Source organism: Eumetopias jubatus, unplaced genomic scaffold (assembly GCF_037043125.1).
Source record: "Eumetopias jubatus isolate StellerSeaLion01/CBP00866 unplaced genomic scaffold, mEumJub1_p1.0 scaffold_13, whole genome shotgun sequence".
Lineage (NCBI taxonomy): Eukaryota > Metazoa > Chordata > Mammalia > Carnivora > Otariidae > Eumetopias > Eumetopias jubatus.
In genome coordinates, this window is record NW_028274819.1 from 90663157 (window position 1) to 90669248 (window position 6092).

Sequence of the window (6092 nt, forward strand, 5' to 3'; positions counted from 1 at the left end):
AATAGCCTAAAAATAAGCTATAAATGGAAGGCATTTGTAATGCATATATCTGTCAAGGGATTATATACAGAATACATATAGAATGCTTAAGAATCAATCAGAATTACAAAAAATCCAATCAATTGTGCAAAACCTTGAACACCAGTTCACAAAAGAGAGAACCCTGTGGCCAGGAAACATTAGAAAATGTGTTTTGATTTCATTAGTTATCAGCTAAAAGCAAATTAAGGCCACAGTTAGGTAAACATATACAAATACATATACCTCAGAATGATTAATATTGAAAACAAACACACACTCTGGAAATAACAATTGATGAGAATATGTACCAATTGATATTCTGACTACCCATGGAAGGGTAAATTAGGTCAATTACTTTGGAATTGTTTGATAGTATTTACTAAAGCTGAGCATAAATGTATCCTGTTATCCAGCAATTCCACTTATAAGTTTATTCCAAGCAGAAATGCATGAAGATGTTGATTAAATGACATGTACAATAATGTGCACAGAGGAATACTTCACGGTACTGCCAAAGTGGAAACAACCCAAGTGTCTATAGATAATAGAATAGATATTTATGACATATACATAAAATAGGATACTATCCCAAAGTACAAAAAGAGACTACTGTTACAGAGACAATGACATAGATGAATCTCATAAACATAATACTGAGTGAAAGAAGTGAAATATAAAAGAATTCAAACTGTATGATTCTATTTATATAGGTCAAGGGCAAGCAAAATAATCCATGGTGATATGGATCAGAACAAGGGTTACCTTTGCATGTGGCTTAAGATTTGTGCCCTTAATTTTATATATAAAATACTCAATTATAGACATGGGCCAGGTTTAAAAAATTGTTAAATTGCTGAAATTTAAAAATAAATAAATGGAAAACAATGAGATCTACTATACACTTAATAAAATGGTTAAAATTAAAAACAAAACAAAACAAAAAAAACCCAAAGAAACTATACATGGGGGTGGGGGACGAGAAGTTAAAAATAGAGCTACCCTACGACCCAGCAATTGCACTACTAGGTATTTACCCCAAAGATACAAAGGTGGTGATCCAAAGTAGCAACTGAACCCCAATGTTTATAGCAGCAATGTCCACAATAGCCAAACTGTGGAAAGAGCCCAGATGTCCATTGACAGAGGGATGGATAAAGAAGATGTGGTGTATACATATACGATAGAATGTTATTGCCATCAGAAAGGATGAACACTTACCATTTACATTGACGTGGATGGAACTGGAGGGTATTATGTTGAGTGAAATAAGTCAATTGGAGAAAGACAATTATCATATGGTTTCACTCACATGTGGAATATAAGTAACAGCGCAGAGGATTGTAGGGGAAAGGAGGGAAAACTGAATGGTAAGAAATCAGAGAGGGAGACAAACCATGAGACTCTTAACTATAGGAAACAAACTGAGGGTTGCTGGAGGGGTGGTGGGTAGGGGGATGGGGAAACTGGGTGATGGGCATTAAAGAGGGCACATGATATGATGAGCACTGGGTGTTATATAGAATTGATGAATTATTGAACTCTACATCTGAAACTAATGATGTACTAGATGTTGGCTCATTGAATTTAAATTAAAAATAGATGTTAGCTGAAAAAAAAATAGGCCAATCAAGAAAGGCTCTTAACTATAGAGAACAAACTGATGGTCACCAGAGGGGAGGTGGGCGGAGGATAGGTTAAATAGATGATGGGCATTAAAGAGGGCACTTGTTGTGATGAGCACTGCGTGTTGTATGGAAGTGTTGAATCACTAAATTCTGTACCTGAAAATAATATTACACTGTATGTTAACTAGCTAGAATTTAAATAAAAACTTAGATGAAAAGAAAACTATACATATGCAAAGTTTTAAAAATCTAACTAGGAGGATGGATAATCCAGAGTGTAAGACACACTGACAGAAGAATCTAATTGTATTCCAAATGTATGGCAGAACCCCACTGAAGACAGTGGGCAAAAAGTGCTGCTACCTAAGTGACTTTGGAAATCACTGGAAACTATAAGACTAAAGGCAAAAAGAACTACACAATTCCAGACTTCAAGTTTTATTATAAAACTGTAGTAATGAAAACAGTATCGTACTGGCACAAAAATAGACACCTAGATCAATAGAACAGAAAATCTGGAAGTAAGCCCACAATTATATGACCCAGGATTCTTTGACAAAAGAGGTAAGAGTATACAGTAGGAGAAAGACAGTCCCTTCAACAAATGATGTTGGAAAAACTGGACAGCTATATGCAAAAGAATGAAACTGTACCCCATTTTTATACCATATACAAACATAAACTCAAAATGGATTAAAAACACAAATGTGAGAACTGACATTACAAAAATCCTAGAAGAGAACACAAACAGTAATTTCTCTGACATCAGCCATAACAACATCTTTCTAGATATGTCTCCTGAGGCAAGGGAAACAAAAGCAAAAATAAACTATTGGGACTACATCAGAATAAAAGTCTTCTCCACAGTAAAGGAAACAACCAACAAAACTGAAAGACAACCTACTGAATGGGAGAAGATATTTGCAAATGACATATCTGATAAATGGTTAGTATCCAAAACATATAAAGAACTTCTACAACTCAACACCAAAAAAGCAAAATTGTCCAATTAAAAATGGACAGAAGACTTGAGCAGACATTTCTCCAAAGAAAATGTACAGATGACCAACAGACACATGAAAAGATGCTCAACAGCACTCATCATCAGGGAAATGCAAATCAAAACTACAATAAGGTATCCCCTTATACCGGTCAGAATGGCTAAAATCTAAAACACAAGAAACACAAAGTATTGGTGAGGATGTGGAGAAATAGGAACAGTCTTGCATTGTTGGTGAGAATGAACACTGCTGCAACCACAGTGGAAGACAGTACGGAGGTTTGTCAAAAAATTAAAAATAGAACTCCATGATCCACTAGTTGCACTACTGGGTATTTACCCAAAGAACGCAAAAAGAGGAATTCAAAGGGATCCATGTATACCTATGTTTACTGCAGCATTATTTACAATAGCCAAATTATGGAAGCAATCTGTGTCCATCACTAGATAATGGGTAAAGAAGATGTGGTATACACACACACACACACACACACACACACACACACACACACACACACACACACACAGGAATATTATTCAGCAATAAAAAAGAATGAATATTGCCATTTACAACAACACGGATTGATCTAGAGAGTTTAAGGCTAAGTGAAATAAGTCAGAGTAAGACAAATACCATATTACTTCACTCATATGCAGAATTTAAAAAACAAAACAAATGAACAAAGGGGAAAAAAAGAGACAAACCAAAAAAACAGACTCTTAACTATAGAGAACAAACAGATGGTTACCGGAGGGGAGGCTGGGGGCGGGGGGATGAGTTAAAAAAAAAAAAAAAGAACTACATAATATAAGCATAGAATTCTAGCTGATAAAATTATTTCTCAAAAAGGTATGGATTAAGAGTTCTTAAACTGCTGTAATTGTATGCTGGAATTGAACAAATAAGTAAATGGATGGCACATTGTGAGAGCCTGGTTTCTCAATGCTGGAAGAGGAGTTCACAGATTAGCAAGGAGAGGAGGAGTTTAGAATGAACCATGAAGCACTGGGCACTGGAGAGACAGAGTCATCAGTATGATTTCATGTTTAGCCTAAAATGGACACTGATATCTAGATATAGAAATAATTATAAACATGTGTGCATAGATAGTCAATATACATACATATATTTCCTAGCTCTGTCTACCTCAAGGACCTAGGAGCCATGATCCCCCATACCAGTAAAGACACCAGTGCCCAGATCTTGTTTTCTAATACTATTCTCCAAGAAAGGAATATGGGCTTCTTGGAGAAATTGAAGATTCTAGGGCAGGGGAAGCAATATACAAGATGAACCTGGAGCATCCTATAGCACCAGAAAGGAAAGAAGTACTAAAATGAACAAACAAAAAGAAAAAAAAAAAAACCCACAAAAAAAAAGCGCAATGATAGGTATCTCAAAGGGACACAAAGCCAATTGAGAGAGCTCCCACTGCCCAAACCCAGAATAATTTGAGTAACAAAATAAATGGCATACTACTAGATCATAACTCTTGGATAAAATAAATGCCCATGTGTCCATACTGATATAAATAAGTGATTGAACACTTAACTAAGTGGGGGAGAAGAAACAAATTTCTCATGCAAAATTCCAAACTATGTAAATAGATACTATGTCCTCAAAGAGGTAAAATTTAATTCTCACCCTTTAAGTGTACATTTTGCCTGGAGACTTTCTTTCCACAGGTACCATATGGAAAGAAAAAAAGGAAACTATACAGCAGGAAAATCTGGTAAACTGTACCTCAGCCAGGTGACCCAGGTTAACATCATCAGTAATAAGTCATATTAATTACGCATACCCATGATACAATGTGTGGGAAATGGCTCTTCACCTCTGTCATCCTCCTCTCAAAAATCTATAGCTTCGGCTCTCTGCTCCTCCTCGTTTGACAGACAACCGCGAATTCTGGTGCAGTGCCAGCGGCGTCCCTGAGACGCGATGGTGAAGGCCGGAGTGAACGGATTTGGCCGTATTGGGCGCCTGGTCACCAGGGCTGCTCTTAACTCTGGCAAAGTGGATATTGTCGCCATCAATGATCCCTTCATTGACCTCAACTACATGGTCTACATGTTCCAATATGATTCCACCCATGGCAAATTCCACGGTACAGTCAAGGCTGAGAACGGGAAGTTTGTCATCAATGGAAAGTCCATCTCCATCTTCCAGGAGCGAGATCCTGCCAACATCAAATGGGGTGATGCTGGTGCTGAGTATGTTGTGGAGTCCACTGGGGTCTTCACCACCATGGAGAAGGCTGGGGCCCACTTGAAGGGCGGGGCCAAGAGGGTCATCATCTCTGCTCCCTCTGCCAACGCCCCCATGTTCGTGATGGGTGTGAACCACAAGAAGTATGACAACTCCCTCAAGATTGTCAGCAATGCCTCCTGCACCACCAACTGCTTGGCTCCTCTGGCCAAGGTCATCCATGACAACTTCGGCATCATGGAGGGACTCATGACCACCGTCCATGCCATCACTGCCACCCAGAAGACCGCGGACGGTCCCTCTGGGAAGCTGTGGCGCGACGGCCGAGGGGCTGCCCAGAACATCATCCCTGCTTCCACTGGTGCTGCCAAGGCTGTGGGCAAGGTCATCCCTGAGCTGAACGGGAAGCTCACTGGCATGGCCTTCTGTGTCCCCACCCCCAACGTGTCCATCAGGGATCTGACCTGCCGCCTGGAGAAAGCTGCCAAATACGACGACATCAAGAAGGTGGTGAAGCAGGCGTCAGAGGGCCCCCTCAAGGGCATCCTGGGGTACACTGAGGACCAGGTCATCTCCTGCGACTTCAACAGTGACACCCACTCCTCCACCTTCGATGCCGGGGCTGGCATTGCTCTCAACGACCACTTTGTCAAGCTCATTTCCTGGTATGACAATGAATTCGGCTACAACAACCAGGTGGTGGACATTATGGTCCACATGACCTCCAAGGAGTAAGAGCCCCCTGGACCACCAGGCCCAGCGAGAGCAAGAGGAAGAGAGAGGCCCTCAGCTGCTGGGGAGTCCCTGCCCCAACTTATCCCGCAAAACACTGAGAATCTCCTGACCTCCACCGTTTCCGTCCCAAACCCCCTGAAGAAGGGGAGGGGTTTGGGGAGCCCTACCTTGTCATGTACCATCAATAAAGTATACTGTACCCAGCCAAAAAAAAAAAAATCTATAGCTTCAATTTAACAATGAGATAAAACAACAGATAAAGCCAAATTGAGGGACATTCTACAAAATGCCGGCTCCCTACCCCTCATGGTCATCACCAATACTATCAAGGTCATCATAAGCAAAGACAATCTGAGAAGCTGTCATGCCCAGAGAAGCCTAAAGATATATGATATTAAATGTAATATGGTATCCTGGATGAAATTCTGGAACACAAAAATGAAGTTAGGGAAGAAACTAAATACAAATAAATGCCTTCTTAGCACAGTGAGCACCACATCAG

General features: G+C 40.0%; 1 pseudogene; it reads left to right on the forward strand.

Annotated features, from left to right (window-relative positions):
• The first annotated feature begins 4573 nt into the window (after positions 1 to 4573).
• LOC114222327 (glyceraldehyde-3-phosphate dehydrogenase pseudogene) lies at positions 4574 to 5590 on the forward strand (annotated as a pseudogene).
• The last annotated feature ends 502 nt before the right edge of the window (positions 5591 to 6092 follow it).